Here is a 21798-nt window from a genome sequence, read left to right as displayed (position 1 = left end):
CAATTCTGCCCTATCCATATGGAAAATCAGATAAGGGCTTTTACAAGATAAAGCCGCCAATTCTGACACTCGCCTGGCTGAAGCCAAGGCCAATAACATGACCACTTTCCACGTGAGATATTTCAGATCCACGGTTTTTAGTGGCTCAAACCAATGTGATTTTAAGAAACTCAACACCACGTTGAGATCCCAAGGTGCCACAGGAGGCACAAACGGGGGCTGAATATGCAGCACTCCTTTCACAAATGTCTGAACTTCAGGTACTGAAGCTAGTTCTTTTTGAAAGAAAATCGACAGAGCCGAGATCTGTACTTTAATGGAGCCTAGTTTTAGGCCCATATTCACTCCTGCTTGCAGGAAATGCAGAAATCGACCTAGTTGAAATTCCTCTGTTGGGGCCTTTTTGGCCTCGCACCATGCAACATATTTCCGCCATATGCGGTGATAATGCTTTGCCGTAACATCTTTCCTGGCCTTAATAAGCGTAGGAATGACTTCTTCCGGAATACCCTTTTCCTTTAGGATCCGGTGTTCAACCGCCATGCCGTCAAACGCAGCCGCGGTAAGTCTTGGAACAGACAGGGCCCCTGCTGTAGCAGGTCCTGTCTGAGCGGTAGAGGCCACGGGTCCTCTGAGAGCATCTCTTGAAGTTCCGGGTACCACGCTCGTCTTGGCCAATCCGGAACCACGAGAATTGTGTTTACTCCTCGCTTTCGTATTATTCTCAATACCTTTGGTATGAGAGGCAGAGGAGGGAACACATAAACCGACTGGTACACCCACGGTGTCACTAGAGCGTCCACAGCTACCGCCTGAGGGTCCCTTGACCTGGCGCAATATCTTTTTAACTTTTTGTTGAGGCGGGACGCCATCATGTCCACCTGTGGTTTTTCCCAACGGTTTACCAGCATCTGGAAGACTTCTGGATGAAGTCCCCACTCTCCCGGGTGGAGGTCGTGTCTGCTGAGGAAGTCTGCTTCCCAGTTGTCCACTCCCGGAATGAACACTGCTGACAGTGCTAGTACATGATTCTCCGCCCATCGGAGGATTCTTGTGGCTTCTGCCATCGCCATCCTGCTTCTTGTGCCGCCCTGTCGATTTACATGGGCGACTGCCGTGATGTTGTCTGACTGGATCAGCACCGGCTGGTGTAGGAGCAGGGATTTTGCTTGACTTAGGGCATTGTAGATGGCCCTTAGTTCCAGAATATTTATGTGAAGGGAAGTCTCCTGACTCGACCATAGTCCTTGGAAGTTTCTTCCCTGTGTGACTGCCCCCCAGCCTCGAAGGCTGGCATCCGTGGTCACCAGGACCCAGTCCTGTATGCCGAACCTGCGGCCCTCTAGAAGATGGGCACTCTGCAGCCACCACAGTAGAGACACCCTGGTTCTTGGAGACAGGGTTATTAAGCGATGCATCTGAAGATGCGATCCGGACCACTGGTCCAACAGGTCCCACTGAAAGATTCTGGCATGGAACCTGCCGAAGGGAATTGCTTCGTAAGAAGCCACCATCTTTCCCAGGACCCGCGTGCAGCGATGCACTGATACCTGTTTTGGCTTCAGGAGGTCTCTGACTAGAGATGACAACTCCCTGGCTTTCTCCTCCGGGAGAAACACTTTTTTCTGGACTGTATCCAGAATCATACCCAGGAACAGTAGCCGTGTCGTCGGAACCAGCTGTGACTTTGGGATATTCAGAATCCAGCCGTGCTGGTGCAGCACCTCCTGAGATAGTGCTACTCCCACCAACAACTGTTCCTTGGACCTCGCTTTTATTAGGAGATCGTCCAAGTACGGGATAATTAAAACTCCCTTTTTTCGAAGGAGTATCATCATTTCCGCCATAACCTTGGTAAATACCCTCGGTGCCGTGGACAGTCCAAACGGCAGCGTCTGGAATTGGTAATGGCAATCCTGTACCACAAATCTGAGGTACTCCTGGTGAGGATGGTAAATGGGGACATGCAAGTAAGCATCCTTGATGTCCAGGGATACCATGTAATCCCCCTCTTCCAGGCTCGCAATAACCGCCCTGAGCGATTCCATCTTGAACTTGAATTTTTTTATGTATGTGTTCAAGGATTTCAAATTTAAAATGGGTCTCACCGAACCGTCCGGTTTCGGTACCACAAATAGTGTGGAATAGTAACCCCGGCCTTGTTGAAGTAGGGGTACCTTGATTATCACCTGCTGGGAATACAGCTTGTGAATTGCCGCTAGCACCGCCTCCCTGTCTGAGGGAGCAATCGGCAAGGCAGATTTTAGGAACCGGTGGGGTGGAGACGCCTCGAATTCCAGTTTGTACCCCTGAGATACTATTTGAAGGATCCAGGGATCCACCTGTGAGCGAGCCCACTGATCGCTGAAATTCTTGAGGCGGCCCCCCACCGTACCAGGCTCCGCCTGTGGAGCCCCACCGTAATGCGGCGGACTTGGCAGAAGAAGCGGGGGAGGACTTTTGCTCCTGGGAACCTGCTGTTTGTTGCAGCCTTTTTCCCCTACCTCTGCCTCTGGATAGAAAAGACCCGCCTTTTCCACGCCTGTTTTTCTGGGTCCGAAAGGACTGAACCTGATAAAACGGCGCCTTCTTAGGCTGTGAGGGGACATGGGGTAAAAATGCTGACTTCCCAGACGTTGCTGTGGAAACTAGGTCCGAGAGACCATCCCCAAATAATTCCTCACCCTTATATGGCAACACTTCCATGTGCCTTTTAGAATCTGCATCTCCTGTCCACTGGCGAGTCCATAAGCCTCTCCTAGCAGAAATAGACAATGCATTAACTTTAGATGCCAGTCGGCAGATTTCCCTCTGTGCATCTCTCATATATAAGACTGAGTCTTTTATATGGTCTATGGTTAACAGGATCGTGTCTCTGTCTAATGTGTCAATATTTTCTGACAGTTTATCTGACCACGCAGCGGCAGCACTGCACATCCAAGCTGACGCAATAGCTGGCCTAAGTATAATGCCTGAGTGTGTATATACAGACTTCAGGATCGCCTCCTGCTTTCTATCAGCAGGTTCCTTGAGGGCGGCCGTATCCGGAGACGGTAGTGCCACCTTTTTAGACAAACGTGTGAGCGCTTTATCCACCCTAGGAGGTGTTTCCCAACGTGACCTATCCTCTGGCGGGAAAGGGAACGCCATTAGTACCTTCTTAGGAATTACCAATTTTTTATCAGGGAAAGCCCACGCATCTTCACACACTTCATTTAATTCATCTGATGGGGGAAAAACTACGGGTAGTTTTTTCTCCCCAAACATAATACCCTTTTTAGTGGTACCTGTATTTATATCAGAAATGTGTAACACCTCTTTCATTGCCTCAATCATGCAGTGAATGGCCTTAGTGGGCATCAGGTTAGACTCATCGTCGTCGACACTGGTGTCAGTATCAGTGTCGACATCTGGGTCTGCGGTCTGAGGTAGCGGGCGTTTTAGAGCCCCTGATGACCTGTGCGACGCCTGGACAGGCACGAGCTGAGAAGTCGGCTGTCCCACATTTGGCATGTCGTCAAATTTCTTATGTAAGGAGTCTATACGTGCACTCATTTCTTTCCATAAGCTCAACCACTCAGGTGTCTGCCCCGCAGGGGGTGACATCCCTTCTAAAGGCATCTGCTCCGTCTCCACATCATTATCCTCATCAAACATGTCGACACAGCCGTACCGACACACCGCACACACACAAGGAATGCTCCAACAGAGGACAGGACCCACAAAAGCCCTTTGGGGGGACAGAGTGAGAGTATGCCAGCACACACCAGAGCGCTATATAATGCAGGGACTAACTGAGTTATGTCCCCTATAGCTGCTTTTTCTATATAATTTATACAGCGCCTAAATTTAGTGCCCCCCCTCTCTTTTTTTACCCTTTTCTGTAGTGTAGACTGCAGGGGAGAGCCAGGGAGCTTCCTTCCAGCGGATCTGTGAAGGAGAAATGGCGCCAGTGTGCTGCAGGAGATAGCTCCGCCCCTTTTCCGCTGACTATTCTCCCGCTTTTTTCTGGATTCTGGCAGGGGTATTTTCCACATATATAGCCTCTGGGGCTATATATTGTGGTATTTTTGCCAGCCAAGGTGTTATAATTGCTTCTCAGGGCGCCCCCCCCAGCGCCCTGCACCCTCAGTGACCGGAGTGTGAAGTGTGTGTGAGGAGCAATGGCGCACAGCTACAGTGCTGTGCGCTACCTTGGTGAAGACTGATGTCTTCTGCCGCCGATTTTCCGGACCTCTTCTTGCTTCTGGCTCTGTAAGGGGGACGGCGGCGCGGCTCCGGGACCGAACACCAAGGACTGGGCCTGCGGTCGATCCCTCTGGAGCTAATGGTGTCCAGTAGCCTAAGAAGCCCAATCCGGCTGCAAGCAGGCGAGTTCGCTTCTTCTCCCCTTAGTCCCTCGCTGCAGTGAGCCTGTTGCCAGCAGGTCTCACTGAAAATAAAAAACCTAAATCTATACTTTCTTTCTAAGGGCTCAGGAGAGCCCCTAGTGTGCATCCAACCTCGGCCGGGCACAAAATCTAACTGAGGCTTGGAGGAGGGTCATAGTGGGAGGAGCCAGTGCACACCAGGTAGTCATAAATCTTTCTAGAGTGCCCAGCCTCCTTCGGAGCCCGCTATTCCCCATGGTCCTTACGGAGTTCCCAGCATCCACTAGGACGTCAGAGAAATCCTTGCTTTCGGCGACAGACGTATCCTCTGATGCATGTTTAGGTGAGATCCCGACGACTGGTCCAGAATATCCAGCTGAAAGGACCGAGCAAGAAACATTTCATACTGCAGAGCCTCGTAGGAGGCAACCATCTTCCCCAGAAGGCGGATGCACTGATGAACCAATACCCGGGTAGGCTTTAAGACATCCCAGACCATTGACTGTATCACCAACGCTTTCTCCACCGGGAGAAACACCCTCTGCACCTCCGTGTTGAGGATCATCTTCCAGGAAATACAGCCTCCTTGTTGGCTCCAGATGAGACTTTGGAAGGTTCGGGATCCAACCGTACTCCCTGAGCAGATGCATCGTGAGAGCAATGGACCGTAACAACTTCTCCCTGGACGATGCCTTGATCAGCAGGTCATCTAGATATGGAATTATGTTCACCCCCTGTTTGCGGAGAACCATCATCTCCGCCATCACCTTGGTGAAGATCCTTGGTGCCGTGGAGAGACCGAATGGTAGTGTTTGAAACGGATAGTGATCATCTAACAGTGCAAACCTGAGATAAGCCTGATGCGGTGACCAAATGGGAATGTGGAGGTAGGCATCCTTGATGTTCAGGGACACCAGAAACTCCCCCTCCTCCAGACCTGAGATCACCGCCCTCGGAGATACCATTTTGAATTTGAACTCCCTTAGATAAGGGTTTAACGATTTCAAGTTAAAAATTGGCCTGACCGAACCATCCGGCTTCGGTACCACAAAAATATATGTTATGGTAAGAACCTACCGTTGATAACGGTATTTCTCCTAAGGCCACAGGTTCCACAGGATAACAATGGGATATGATGGAGCGACAGCGAATTGGCACCAAACGATCACAAGCTTTCAGTCCTCCCAGGATGCAACGGGCCCGTCCATATATCCCCACCCACTGGCTCAGGCAAATCAGTTGTATTCCAAAGCATTTAGGCAGGAGCACCATGTAGAGCCCTAATCAGGCGAGAAGAACATACATGCACACCCTACCGTACAAGAAGGAAGGGGTTTAGTGAGTACAAGAAGGAAAAAGAAAGTTTGACTCTTGTTTGGGCGCACTCTTTTTAAATCATGGTGTCGACTGATGAATGATGTGCCTAAAAATTATAATCTTTATTTCTACTCTTAAAATTCTTCGGAGCTTAACAAAACAATTAAGTTTGACAGAAACAAACATTCGCACAAAAACATGAAAGGACTATTCTGAAAAATAGGGAATGTTCTGATCTTAATTATACTTGGATAAGTGCATATAGGAAGATAGCTACATGCCATGCTGCTTCTGTCTGCCCTAGATCAGTACAAACTGTGTTTGTATTAATACAACCCTAAATTGGGTTAATCCAGTGAGAGGGAGAGCCCACCCACTAAAATACACCTCTGGTATTTGACCACTGTCATGAATTGGATGAACATGAGAGATCGGAGATAAGGTCTTAGTTCGAAAGATGGTAGGAGCTAGTGTTAAAGTGGTGATCCTGCTGTTAGTGTCTTTTAACAGGGAATTGGTCTTCCTACTTCACTTGGTATTCCCTAGTGGTCGCCCGTCTAGGTACTGGCCCAGCCCACCTCCGTTTAGCTTCCAAGATCGGACGAGATTGGGCATGGGCGTAGGGGTATGGTCCTAGAAAGACTTAACCTGTGCCACCAATGAGAGTGCACCGAAAAAGAAGTTTAGATCCTCCTACAAGTAGAATTGAAAAGGATTAGTGGGGAAGGGGAATAGCATAGGCAGATTGCGAAAAGAAATAGGAGCGTGAATCTGCTGTCCACGTTAGACGGGAGAACCGTGTCTAGTGCGGGGACATGCTCCCCAGAATCGTGGATGAGAGTTCACTGAAGAGAGGAAGAAGAAGAATGAAGGATGAGAAGATGAGAGAGAAAAAAAAAAAAAAAGAATGAGATAAGCAATTGTAGTATTATTTATATGTGAAATGAATGGGAAGAAACCTATTTCACCACAGAGGGGGGAGAGAGACAAAGTTTCACGTTACTAGTGGTGTTTGATGTTCCCCTCAATTATTGGATACCTACAAATCCTAAATCCAATGGTAAAATACCACAATTACAATAATGCAGTACCGCTTGATTGTTATGCACACCAGTGCCTGCAGGAATGTACTGGTGTCAGAACTGTTATGCACTCCAGTGCCTGCAGGAATGCACTGGTGTTTGAACTGTTATGCACACCAGTGCCTGCAGGAATGTACTGGTGTCTGAACGGATAGGTATGCAAAACAAATGAACTCACAGACAGACTGGGGAATATGACATTACGTACACAGAAGGTGATAGGGTAACAAAATACACACAAAGTGAACAGAGAAGCCCAGAGGCTAAGGAACTGGGTGTCTCCCTAGTATTAGTAATGCTCAGATGGGAAAAGCAAGATGTTGTGTTTTAATACGTAGAGAACCCGAAATGCTGTTGCTAAGGGCAACAGCAAAACCCTAAAGGGTTACCAACGGGTGTGGCAGTAAACTCCTTGGTCAGAGATGGAATGATAGACACAAGGAGAGTCTCCACAATCCTAATTCTCACTTGCAGTGCACAGGTTCAGCTTACTGCCACTAAACTGACACCTGACACCTTGCACAGTGAGACAGGATTTAGGCAGGCAAGTCTTAGAATACAGCCGCAAACTTGCTAAGTTCACAGAGTAGTAAAAGAACCCCAGCAAGCTAAACGACTGACTCCAGTCTTACTGCTAGGTCTGGATTGGCAGAGTGTAGTACCAAATCCCCAGGCCTATTTGCAGTAAGCAACAACAAATACAAAGCTACACAGTACTGGCTAACTTTCAGGAACTGACTAACCAACAAAGATTCAGCAGCATCTGCTTAACCTGAGAAGAGGCCTTATAAAGCAGGTGCTGTCCACGCCCCACTCAGACCTCACAGACTGTGAGCACAAAAACCAGCACCGGATCCCCTGCCGTGCACAGAGCCTGTAACCACTGCACAGCACAAGACCCGAACCGGAGTATCAGCTGCGCTCAGGTTACTCCGCTAGCACTTGTCTCCCGGTTGCCATGACGACGTGGCAGCACAGGGCAGGAGACCCTAACAGTACCCCCCCTCTGACGAGGGGTCAAAGAACCCCTACCACCGGGTTTATCGGGGAACTGCGAGAAGAAAGAGCGTATCAGTCTGGGGGCATGAAGATCACAACTGCGCACCCACGACCGCTCCTCCGGGCCATACCCCTTCCAGTGCACCAAAAATGACAGCCGACCCCGAACCATCTTGGAGTCAAGAATCCTTTCAACAACAAACTCCCTCTGGCCACGTATCAGAAGAGGGGAAGGTCTTCCACTGGAAGAAGGATTACTAATCGCCCGTTTTAAAAGGGAACAATGAAATGTTTTATTGATACCCAAAGAACGGGGCAGATCTAACTGAAATGCCACCGGATTGATAACCCTGGTGATCTTATAAGGGCCGATGAACCGGGGGCCTAACTTATGAGATGGCTGTCTCAACTTCAAATTCTTGGTAGACAACCAGACGAAGTCTCCTAATTTGAAGCTGCAGGGTCTTTTCAGCTTATCAAAAACCTTTTTGGTCACTAATGACACAGACACAAGGGCTTTCTTCACTTTCCGCCAAATACCTCTAAGGACCGAAACCACAGAGGAACCACCAGGCGTGGAGTCCAGGGGGTCAAAAGAATTGGCCTTAGGATGATGCCCATACACACAAAGGAAGGGAGAGATCCCTGTAGCAGAGTGTGCCGCGTTGTTATAGGCAAACTCCGCCATGGACAGATGAGCAACCCAGTCAGTCTGACACTTGGAGACATAACACCTGAGGAACTGCTCCAAGGACTGGTTCACCCTTTCAGTCTGCCCATTAGACTGCGGATGGTAGCCTGACGACAAGCTGACAGAAATCTGGAGATCGGAACAAAATGCCCTCCAGAATTTGGCCACAAACTGGGATCCGCGGTCAGAGACCACATCAAGTGGCAACCCGTGGAGACGCACAACATGCAGCATAAATAATTCAGACAGGCGTCTGGCCGATGGCAGCCCAACCAGTGGAACGAAGTGCGCCATCTTCGAAAACCTGTCAACGACAACCCAGATGGCTGTCATCCCCGAGGATTTGGGCAAGTCCACCACAAAATCCATTGAAATGTGGGTCCATGGCTTAGATGGGATAGAGAGTGGATGTAATGGGCCAACAGGAACCCCTCTAGGAGTCTTATTTCGGGCACAGATGTCACATGCCCGAACCCACTGATCCACATCCTTAGCCACCGAGGGCCACCACACTGCCCTAGATAGCAACTCCCGAGTTCTGGCAATACCCGGGTGACCTGCCGACTTCTTGGCATGGAATTCCAGGAACACTCGCTGTCTTAACCTAGGAGGCACAAACAAAAGACCTACCGGAAGGTCTGGAGGAGCCTGCTCCTGTGCTCTAAGGACTAATGATAAGAGGTCCTGGGTAATGCCCACTTTAATACATGATGGGGACACAATGGGCAACGGCTCCTCGGTGGTCTCCTGGATTGGAGCAAAACTCTGCGAGAGCGCATCAGCCTTGATGTTTTTTGACCCAGGGCGATATGTTATCAAAAAATTAAAGCGAGCAAAAAACAAAGCCCATCGTGCCTGCCTGGCATTGAGACGCTTCGCTGACTCTAAATATGCCAGATTCTTATGGTCGGTAAGAATTGAGACCACAAACTTAGCCCCCTCAAGCCAGTGTCTCCACTCCTCGAGTGCATCCTTAATAGCCAACAATTCCCGGTTACCCACGTCATAATTCATCTCGGCAGGCGAAAATTTACGGGAAAAGTAAGCACAGGGATGAAGGCGATTATCAGACACTCCCATCTGAGAAAGCACTGCCCCAATACCCATCTCAGAGGCATCCACCTCCACCACAAAAGGACGCTCTGGATCTGGGTGTCGCAGCACCTTGGCCGATACAAATGCCCTTTTGAGACGGGCAAAAGCCGCTTTAGCCTCACAAGACCAGTGAGCAACATCCGCCCCTTTCTTAGTGAGTGCCACCAAGGGCGCCACTATAGACGAAAATCCAGCGATAAATCGTCTATAAAAATTCGCAAAGCCCAGGAAACGCTGAAGCGCCTTCAAACTAGTGGGCTGCACCCAATCCAGGACTGCCTGTACCTTGGAACCCTCCATTTGGAAACCTTCTGGGGAGATAATATATCCTAGAAATGCGATTTGCTGAACTTCAAATTCGCACTTCTCCAGCTTCGCCCCAAGCCGGTGGTCTCTGAGTTTCTGGAGGACTAAGCGTACATGCTTCCGATGTTCCTCCAGGGAATGGGAGAAGATTAGGATGTCATCTAAGTATACAACTAAGAATCTATCCAAATATTCCCTGAGCACATCATTCATGAAATCCTGGAAGACTGCTGGGGCATTACAGAGCCCAAAAGGCATCACCAAATATTCATAATGCCCTGAGTGGGTATTAAAGGCAGTCTTCCATTCATCCCCCTCTCTTATTCGGATTAGATTGTACGCACCGCGTAGGTCAATCTTAGAAAAAATGGTGGCCGTACGAAGCTGGTCAAACAAGACCGAAATGAGAGGCAGTGGGTATGAGTTTTTAATCGTCATACGGTTCAATTCCCTGAAGTCGATGCAGGGTCGCAATGAACCGTCCTTTTTACCCACGAAGAAGAACCCCGACCCAACTGGAGACTGTGAAGGTCTGATAAATCCCTTAGCCAAGTTCTCCTGAATGTACTCTGCCATAGCCTGAGTCTCAGGACGTGACAGGGAGTACAACCTGCTCTTGGGAAGCTTAGCATTTGGCAACAAATCAATGGCACAGTCATAGAGGCGATGGGGAGGTAGTACCTCTGCAACTTTTTTGGAGAACACGTCCGCAAAATCTGCATAACACCCTGGCAATCCTGGCAAACTTAGCTGCGAGAGCCTGACTGGAAGGCTCAAGCAACTCCTGAAACAATCAGTACCCCAACTAAGAATCTCCCCAGAGACCCAGTCAAATTGAGGATTGTGGGCCCTTAACCAGGGTAACCCCAACACCAATGGGGCAAAAGTACAGACAGTCACATAAAAGGACAATTTTTCAGAGTGTGTGGCTCCAATAAACAAAGAAATCTGGCTAGTGCAAGAGGTAATTTTACCTTGGGATAATGGTTCCCCGTTTAACCCACAAATCTCAATTTCTGATGCCAAGGGTACTAAGGGAACAGAGTGTTTCAGGGCGAATTGGCGGTCCATTAAAACCCCGTCGGCCCCACTGTCCACAAAGGCCTCAGTCTTGACAGTTTGACCGAGGATCTTCAAGGTCACCGGAATGATAAAAGTCTTCTTGGGAAATTCTGACTTCTGGCCTGACAGGATATTTCCCATCACCCTCAGGCCCTGAAGTTTTCCGGCTTTTCTGGGCATGATACTACCACATGACCTTTATTCCCACAGTACAAACACAACCCCTGCTGTCTCCTCCGCGTCTTCTCATGCGAGGAGAGGCGGGTAGCCCCAATCTGCATAGGCTCCTCGGAAAATTCCTCAGAGTCTGAGGTTCCCTTGGGAAAGAAGGAAACCTCAGTCTCCCTTTCAAGCCTACGCTCTCTCAGCCGTCTATCCACCCGGATGGATAACTGCATGAGCTGATCCAAGCTATCAGGCAAGGGATATTGTACCAGTTGGTCCTTTATCTGGTTAGAAAGACCTTTTCGGTACTGGTGTCTCAGGGCTGGGTCATTCCACTGGGTATCATGGGCCAACCTCCGAAACTCCGTACAGTAAACCTCAACTGGCCTTCGCCCTTGCTTAAGGATCGAAATCTGAGCCTCGGCTGAGGCCGTCTTGTCAGGGTCATCATACAACATGCCCAGTGCCGTAAAAAAAGCATCAACACTTTTAAGCGACGGACAGTCAGGCTGCAACCCATATGCCCAGACCTGTGGGTCTCCTTGTAGCAAGGAAATCACTATGCCCACCCGCTGAATCTCCGACCCAGAAGACTGAGGCCTAAGTCGGAAGTATAGCTTGCAGCTCTCCTTGAAACAAAAGAACTGCGAGCGATCTCCAGAAAAACGATCCGGGAGATTTAATTTCGGCTCCTTAACCCCTGAAGGTGCTGCTGCTGCGGGAGCTCCACCAGCGGCCTGGGAGGTGTGCATTTTAATGGACAAATCATTAAATTGTCGAGTCAGGACCTGCACCTGATCGACCACCTGTTGCAACGTATTTTGAGGGGTATGCTCCATATTCCCACAAAATTTCAACAGGAGTATTAGGCTGCTGAATATGTTATGCACACCAGTGCCTGCAGGAATGTACTGGTGTCAGAACTGTTATGCACTCCAGTGCCTGCAGGAATGCACTGGTGTTTGAACTGTTATGCACACCAGTGCCTGCAGGAATGTACTGGTGTCTGAACGGATAGGTATGCAAAACAAATGAACTCACAGACAGACTGGGGAATATGACATTACGTACACAGAAGGTGATAGGGTAACAAAATACACACAAAGTGAACAGAGAAGCCCAGAGGCTAAGGAACTGGGTGTCTCCCTAGTATTAGTAATGCTCAGATGGGAAAAGCAAGATGTTGTGTTTTAATACGTAGAGAACCCGAAATGCTGTTGCTAAGGGCAACAGCATAACCCTAAAGGGTTACCAACGGGTGTGGCAGTAAACTCCTTGGTCAGAGATGGAATGATAGACACAAGGAGAGTCTCCACAATCCTAATTCTCACTTGCAGTGCACAGGTTCAGCTTACTGCCACTAAACTGACACCTGACACCTTGCACAGTGAGACAGGATTTAGGCAGGCAAGTCTTAGAATACAGCCGCAAACTTGCTAAGTTCACAGAGTAGTAAAAGAACCCCAGCAAGCTAAACGACTGACTCCAGTCTTACTGCTAGGTCTGGATTGGCAGAGTGTAGTACCAAATCCCCAGGCCTATTTGCAGTAAGCAACAACAAATACAAAGCTACACAGTACTGGCTAACTTTCAGGAACTGACTAACCAACAAAGATTCAGCAGCATCTGCTTAACCTGAGAAGAGGCCTTATAAAGCAGGTGCTGTCCACGCCCCACTCAGACCTCACAGACTGTGAGCACAAAAACCAGCACCGGATCCCCTGCCGTGCACAGAGCCTGTAACCACTGCACAGCACAAGACCCGAACCGGAGTATCAGCTGCGCTCAGGTTACTCCGCTAGCACTTGTCTCCCGGTTGCCATGACGACGTGGCAGCACAGGGCAGGAGACCCTAACATTGATGCAATAGCAGAACTGTATACGAATTTGCAGGTAAAGTACCTAACCTCTGATATGTGTCACCGCATTGATTGCTATCCTTGATCCTAGGATGTTTCAGGGATAATGTTGTAGGGTATCAAGAATACTGTATGCAATCATGCATGTGCCGATATTCAATATACAGACACTCACACAAAAAAGAGAAAACCACAAAGGTCAGGATACATATAACAATGTTCATCCACAGTTCCCAAATACAAGAAACTGGTGATTAGAGGTTCATTAAGTCTATGGGATTTCACAGGGAAACTGAATATCACCCTGTCACAATAATATGAAGTATAGCCTCCACTGGGCTAAAGTAAACACAGTTATTAGTACTTAAGGCAGCCCAAATGCGGGACCACATGTCGCCTGTCCATAATGCATTATGAGGTAATCATATATTTCACCTGAATGGGAAAGCATCGGCAGTGATAGTAGCAGAAATCACTTCTGTAAATATAAATATTAGCTGGAGCATAAGAGCATGACTGCTAAGAGAAAAGGATAGGTTTTTAAATACCACCCATTCGGTCGTCAGACAGGCGAGGTACCTGCAGGGAAAACGCGTTTCACCCGGTCACGGGCTTGTTCATGTCACAAACCGATCTCTCACCTCTGCGGGTTCTGGGGTCCATCCATTGCCGGTGTGGTTGCTCGCGGTGCTGTGCGGCCGTGTGGGGACGCGGCGTGGTCAGTGGCACAGGTGATGCAGGTTCTGGGAGCTGGGAGTGCGGGGACCAAATGGCCAAAGGCACCGCTGTGTGTCTGCAGTATAGGAGGCGGCCATGTTGGAGACCAAATGAGCACTTGTGAAACACTTGTGGGTAAGTGTTAGCCAATCCCGTGCTTGTGCTGCCTTTAAGTAGGCTGGGATTATGTTACTCTGAGCCAGTGCTTTGTTGTATCTACTCTATGCCCTAGCTCTGTGCTCTTTCCGTGCATTCCCGTGGTCCAGATATCGCCTCCGCTCCCAGAGGCCTGCCTGCAGCCTTCACTGCAAAAGACCCACCAAACTCCCTGCTGTGCTGTCAGTTAATTGTTCTCCCAGTGGCAAACAAGTGGATTTCCAGAGTCTTGCAAGAGGTTACCCTGTCAGCCTGCTTCAATCACACAGCCTTTGGAGGATTCCACTAAATTCAGGTGCTCGTTTGTTCAGCTCTAAACTTAACCCATTCATCACCATTGTCGTCTGCTGCAGTTTCACAGTGCTGTGTTATCTTCTGAACTCGCAAGTAACTCATTCAGCATTGTATTTTCATTATTGCTGCAATCAAGGACAATTCTTCACAGCCTTTCAGTTTAATCTTTAAGCTTCAGTACAGGTCTCCACAGTTATTCTTTTATGTCTTCAATATCCAGTTAACACTCCTTACAGTTTGGCACCAATCATTGCTTCGTTTGGATAACCTCAATGCATCTTTAAGACTGTTCCTGCTTATCATTATACCATTCTTTGCAATACGTCAGTTTATATATATGGTGATTAATAATTTGTAATTTAACTCCTTACTGGAATTGTTGCCTTTAATAAATATATGAAACGGAACTTTCTTCGTCCTCCCTGCTTTTATCATACCCCAGCACCTACACCTTTGGTTGGTCCAGGGTTAACGGATTCACAAAAACACTCGGCCCTGACAGTAAGCACTGGCCACATGGATCCGTCGGGTGACCAATTCGCAGGAGGTGGTGCTACGACAAACATCCTTTCCCGTCTGGAAAATCAGGAGGTTATACAGACACAAATAGTTCAGTTTATGCAAACTATGGCAGATCGTTTGGAGGTTCTTCATACGGCTATAAAGACATCTCAAGTCCAAGTTCCAAAGCACTGTAGGAGGAACAAAGGGAGGTTGAATGCGCAGCATTCCCTGGAAGAAAGTACGCACATCCTGTAAATTGGCAATTTTCTTTTGGAACCATACAGTAATACTAACACTTGTACTCTCAAGGAAGCCACCTTCAAACCTTTATCCATTGCCGCCTGAAGGAAATCTAAGACCCTAGAAATTTGGAAAGATTTCGGGTCCATATTTCTTTCACTGCACCAATGAATACAGGCCTGCCATATTCGGTGATAAATGCGAGCTGAGGAGGGTTTCCTTGCTCTGAGCATTGTTTGAATTATCTGTTGTGAGAATCCTCTTGACTTCAGGATAGAGGTTTCAAGAGCCACGCCGTCAACGATAGTCGATCCAGATGCCTGTGGTAACAAGGACCCTGCATTAGTAGATCTGGACGTTGAGGGAGCAGAAGTGGAACATACATCGACATTCTCTGGAGATCTGTGTACCAATGCCTTCTGGGCCAAGCCGGAGCTAGTAGAATCACTGCACCCTTTGCTTCTTTTATCTCCCTCACCACCCTGGGTAGCAGGATGATCGTAGGAAACAGATACGCCAGATATAAATCCCATTGTCCACAAAGATTGCCCCGGGATCCTTTGTTCTTGACCCGTATACGGATTCTTTGTTGTTCAGATGGGACGCCATAAGATCTATCTCTGGCAAACCCCACTTGTCTACTAGAGCCTGAAAGACTTCCGGATGTAGAGCCCATTCTCTTGTTTGAATGGCGTGTCGACTGAGAAAGTCTGCTTCCCAGTTTAGGACTCCCGGAACGAATACTGCGGACAATGCTGGAAGATGGAGTTCTGCCCATTTTAGTATGTGACTTACCTCCTTCATTGCTGTTTGACTGCGTGTTCCTCCCTGATGGTTGAGGTACGCTACCGCCGTTACATTGTCCGAGCGGATCTGGACTGGTCTTCCTTGAAGAGTGTCCTTTGCCTGAATCAGTGCCATGTATATGGCCCGAAATTCTAACAGATTTATTGGCAGGCAACTTTCCTCTGTGGTACATTGTCCCTGGAACCATAATCTTCCAGACACTGCTCCCCAGCCCTGAAGACTGGCATCTGTTGTCAGGATATCCCAATCTGATATCCAAAAGGGTCTCCCTTTGTCTAGATAGGATGTTTGTAGCCACCAGGCTAATGACATTCTTACCTTGTGTGAAAGTACCATAGTCTGTTTCTTTATTGTCTGATGTACTCCATTCCATCTGGTCAGAATCAGACATTGCAGAGGTCTTGAGTGGAATTGTGCATACTCCACCATGTCGAATGTTGACACCATCAAACCCATCAGTCGCATTGCTGCGTGGATTGATATTGTTTAACTGTGTAACAACTCCTGAGCCCTTGACTGTACCTTGGCTATCTTGTCCCGAGGTAAAAATATTTTCTGCAGACTTGAATCCACTACAGCCCCCAAGTGAGTCATCCGTTGTGACGGAACTAGAGACGATTTTGCCCAATTTATGAGCCATCCGTGCCTCTGCAGACATGTTATTGTCTGTTGGAGATGGTCCAGGAGCATTTCCTGTGATTGTGCAAGAATTAACAGGTCGTCAAGGTATGTAAAAATTGTTATCCTCTGCTTGGAAAGATAAGCTGCCATCACCACCATGATCTTGATAAATACTTTGGGTGCCGTGGCTAACCCAAAAGGTAATGCCTGGAACTGAAAATGTTGCTGGAGGATAGCGAACCTGAGATAGCACTGATGGGACAGTGCTATAGGAACATGTAGGTATGCATCCTGAATATCCTGGAATACCATGTAATCCCCTGGTTCCATGGCCAAAACTATGGAGCATAACGTCTCCATGTGAAACCGTGGGACCCAAATATATTTGTTCAGCATTTTGAGATTGAGAATTGGCCGGAATGAACCATTTGGCTTCTGAACCAAAAACAGGTTGGAGTAAAACCCCTGTCCCCGTTGTGCAGGGGGTACTGGAATGATTACTCCTGACTGAAGCAATTTTTGAACTGCTTCTTGCAAAGCCCTGGCCTTCGTCTCTACCCGAGATGGGCTGGTGCAGAAGAACCTTCGAGGAGGATGCTTCTTGAAGGGAAAAACATAACCCAGAGATACCACTTCTTGCACCCAGGCATCTGTTGTAGACTGCTGCCATATCTGTGCAAACTGAAGAAGTCGGCCCCCTACCATGGGGTTCCCCAGGAGGATGCCCGCACCATCAGACTGATGGCTTATTCTCTGGTTTTGATGCTGGCGTTCTGGTAGCCCATTGCTTTTTCGCCTTACCAAATTTATTATATTGGGGCTGCTTACGATCACTTTTCCTTTTGCTTTTCCTTGTGATCCAAAGGGCCGAAAAGCGGGACCCCTATGTTTGGCGTTATATGTGGAAGGAAATTTTTACCTTTTTGGAGTCTGCTTCTGACTCCAGAATATCTGTCACTTCTTTACCAAACAGAATGCTTCCAGTAAAAGGCAAAGATTCCAGAACCACCTTAGATTCTGAATCCGCTTTCCATGTACGTAACCAAAGTGCTCTGCGAGCTGCTATTGTTGAAGCTGATGCCCCGGAGGCAATAGTGCCCATATCTATTGCTGCTTCTTCCAAGAATATTGCAGCCTGTTTTATACGAGCTATATAGGATTCTTGCTCCCTTGAAGGTGCCGAAAGACCGTCTTCCAGTACCTCTATCCAGGCAGCAACTGCTTTTGCCATCCAAGCTGAAGCCATGACTGGCCTTATGACTGCCCCAGACAGAGACAAATAAGATTTTAAACCTACCGGTAAATCTATGTCAAAGTCGAAAAATATCATGATGCATACCCCTTGTACTAATCCCTCATGCACATGCACGCTGCTCGTGCACCTGTTCCCCCGTGCGTGCACATACTCGCAAGTTGCGTAAGATCGCTCCGGCGATCGTGCGCATGAGATGTGTATTTACGGTGGAGTTTGTGAGCGTGTAGCGTGCGACTCAATCGTTGCATATTTAACCCAAATAGTGCATTTTGTAGTTAATATTCCCCTAGACCATGTCAGCGAGTATGATTAGTTTAAACTGTTCCTGGACAGAGAGATTCCTCTTTGCATGATAGGAAGGGTCAGATAAAGGTTGAAAGGTGGTGTCTAGTATACAGCTGTAGGGTATTTTAAGAGTAACATTCCGGTGTTAGTTAGGAAAGGATCGCTCGCTCCTGCGTATAGTTATGTACAGAAGTAGATTATGAACATTAACTGTATTTGCTGTAAATTACACATGCGGCGGGAATCCTGAGGATACCTCCCACCAGAGCAGTTGGGGAAAGACACAGCCCACCTGTTCAAATTCACCTATGACCTTTGCTGTAATGTAGAGACACATCCCTGTGTCCAATGAACAATGAGATTACAGGTACCATTGTATTGTGAATGTATGTTGTGTATATAAAGACCACTGTTGCCTGGCCAGCCTCATGTCTCTGAAGGCTTTCTACCTGATAGCTGAGGACTGGATTCCAGGTCGCGCATGCGAAAGATTCCCCACGTATGTATATTCTCTGTAGCCATTGTTCGTTTTATTCTCTGTTAATCTGTTAGATTTCTGTGTTAGCTTGTAGTGTATAACTTGTATTGTTTTCCCCTTTTTCTCTGAATAATCCACGGCAGTGTTAGAGCTGCTGTGGTTTTAACCAAACCCGGTGTTGTGTTTTCACTTTCCTGCAAAGGGCTCTCTTAGCGTCTCAATCGCTCAAACAGCATACACATTGTTAAGGGTTTTAAGCGTTACATCATTACAGTATTTGACTACAAAGGTTTAGAGTATAAGCATATTCTTACTGTGTTTTATTAACGAGGTTTAAAGGTTATCAACTGTGTGTGCACCCGCTGTGTGTATTCCGTACACTCAGCGCAGCGCGTGTACGCCAAGTGTGTACCACGTGCGGGACTCTGTACGCAAATAGCGTACAAAGTGCGTAGCACGTGCACGTGGTCTAGCGGCTCCACGGTAATAGTGTATAGCTTTATGTTTAAAGATAATAATTGACATTATCATCTATTTCTCCTAGTCCGTAGAGGATGCTGGGGACTCCGTAAGGACCATGGGGTATAGATGGGCTCCGCAGGAGACATGGGCACCTAAAAAGAACTTTTCCTATGGGTGTGCACTGGCTCCTCCCTCTATGCCCCTCCTCCAGACCTCAGTTAGAGAACTGTGCCCAGAGGAGATGGACAATACAAGGCAGGATTTAAAAATCCAAGGGCAAGATCCATACCAGCCCACACCAATCATACCACGTAACCTGGAACATACATAACCAGTTAACCGTATGAAAAACAAACAGTGACAGTCCAAGACCGACTCCAACTGTAACATAACCCTTATGTAAGCAACAACTATATACAAGTCTTGCAGAGTTTCCGCACTGGGACGGGCGCCCAGCATCCTCTACGGACTAGGAGAAATAGATTTACCGGTAGGTTTAAAATCTTATTTTCTCTTACGTCCTAGAGGATGCTGGGGACTCCGTAAGGACCATGGGGTTTATACCAAAGCTCCCAATCGGGCGGGAGAGTGCGAATGACTCTGCAGCACCGACTGAGCTAGGTCCTCGTCAGCCAGGGTATCAAACTTGTAGAATTTAGCAAAGGTGTTTGACACCGACCAAGTAGCCGCTCGGCAAAGCTGTAATGCCGAGACGCCTCGGGCAGCCGCCCAAGAAGAGCCCACCTTCCTAGTGGAATGGGCCTTAACCGAACTTGCAACCGGCAATCCAGCCATAGAATGAGCCTGCTGAATCGTATTACAGATCCAGCGAGCAATAGTCTGCTTTGAAGCAGGTGCGCCAATCTTATTAGCAGCATACAGGACAAACAGTGCTTCTGTTTTCCTAAGTCTAGCGGTTCTGGCTACATAAATTTTCAAAGCCCTGTCTACGTCCAGAGACCTGGAATACTACAAGTCACTCGTAGCCACAGGCACTACAATAGGTTGGTTCAAATGGAATGAAGAAACCACCTTAGGCAAAAAGTGAGGGCGTGTCCTCAATTCCGCTCTAACCACATGAAAAATCAAGTAGGGGCTCTTGTGAGACAAAGCCGCCAATTCTGACACTCGCCATGCCGATGCCAAGGCCAACAACATGACCACCTTCCAGGTAAGAAATTTCAACTCAACCTTGTTAAGTGGCTCAAACCAGTGTGATTTTAGGAACTGCAACACCACGTTCAGGTCCCAAGGTGCCACTGGAGGCACATAAGGAGGCTGGATGTGCAGCACTCCCTTTACAAACGTCTGGACTTCTGGAAGAGAAGCCAATTCCTTCTGAAAGAAAATCGAAAGGGCCGAAATTTGCACCTTAACAGAACCTAATTTCAGTCCCATATCCACTCCTGTTTGCAGGAAGTGGAGAAAACGCCCCAGATGAAAATCTTCCGTAGGCGCGTTCTTGGTTTCACACCAAGACACATACTTCCTCCAGATACGGTGATAATGTTTCACCGTCACCTCCTTCCTAGCCTTTATTAAAGTAGGGATGACCTCCTCCGGAATCCCCTTCTCCGCTAGGATTCGGCGTTCAATCGCCATGCCGTCAAACGTAACCGCGGTAAGTCTTGGAATGTACAGGGCCCCTGTTGCAACAAGTCTTCCCTCAGAGGGAGAGGCCGGGGATCTCCTGTGAGCATCTCTTGAAGATCTGAGTACCAAGCCCTTCGAGGCCAGTCTGGAACAACGAGTATCGTCTGTACTCTTCTTCGCCTTATGATCCTCAACACTTTTTTTTTTTTTTTAAACATTTCTTTCTTTATTGAAGCATTTATTTAAATAACGTAACAATAAGCACAGTGACATTGTGGATGATAATCAAAGAAAAGAAAAAAAAGACATAACATAGCAGTCACATAATATAGTACATGACGCAAGGAGGAACATAAATGCGGGCAATTTGTACAATATTATAAGGTACCAAGTAACATCTGTAAATACTCCATAGACCTACAGAGAGACAGGAACACAGCATAACCACTAATCAGCGCTATCAAACGCGATGGGAGGGTCTCTAAGAAAAATCCTGGTTTCATACCAGAGTGTGTTGCGAAAACATAGACTAATGGCCTCTTTAGTATGAGTAGGAAGTGTTTCAATAAAACTTTCCCATGTTGCGAAAAAAGATTCTGTGCGAGATTCTTTTTGAAGTGAGGCCTCCAGCCAATCCATATGACAAATGAAAAATAGTTTGTCTCTAAACATTTCTAGTGTCGGAGCAGAGCTATGGACCCACATTTGCAAGACAGCTTTCCTAGCTGCCGATGAGATTGCCAACAACAATTTTTTAACAGGTTTGGGAACTCTGATACCAGGGGGTGTGACACCAAATATGGCCCATTCCGATGTAAGAGGAATGTAATTCACTAAATGTTGGGAGGCAAAGCGCCATACTGCTAACCAGAACCGTCTTAAAAGTGGACAGGCCCAGAAACAGTGATAAAGATCAGCCGAATGATGGCCACATTTGGGACAGAAAGGATCAGCTAATAGGCCTATCAAGAAACCCCTGTGGGGAGAAATATAAGATCTATGAAAGATATTGAGGTACATTTCTGTGTATTTAGCAGCTGGGAACGTAGCTATTGAAAAATGTAACATGTGCAGTAACCCATCTACATCTTAGTTGGGAAAGTGTTCCAACCATTGGGCTATACCAGTTTTATATAGAGAATGGTCTAGTGTGGTATGGAGTTGTTTGTAGTAGAATGAGATAGCCCCTTTGGATTGTTCTTGTCGCATTAATATTTGGTCTAATTGATTTCCCCAATCAGTTGGAGGTATTAATCTGGAAATTTTACTAACATAATGTTGGGCTTGAAAGAAAGCAAAGTTCTGGGGGCCAATACAAGGGTATTTAGATAAGGCCTCCGCATATGTTAGTGGTTTATGGGATCTAGGGTTAATGAGCTGGCCTATGTTGCAAATTCCTAAAGATTTCCAGTCATTAAAAGAAGAAGCGGCCTCTCCATT

The 21798-nt window shown here is 47.5% G+C and overlaps 1 pseudogene; it reads right to left on the bottom strand.

Annotated features, from left to right (window-relative positions):
- Positions 1–6207: 6207 nt before the first annotated feature.
- On the bottom strand, positions 6208–6326 carry LOC134912977 (5S ribosomal RNA; annotated as a pseudogene).
- Positions 6327–21798: the final 15472 nt, after the last annotated feature.

Source organism: Pseudophryne corroboree, chromosome 4 (genome assembly GCF_028390025.1).
Source record: "Pseudophryne corroboree isolate aPseCor3 chromosome 4, aPseCor3.hap2, whole genome shotgun sequence".
NCBI lineage: Eukaryota > Metazoa > Chordata > Amphibia > Anura > Myobatrachidae > Pseudophryne > Pseudophryne corroboree.
This window is presented reverse-complemented; position numbering and strand designations above follow the sequence as displayed.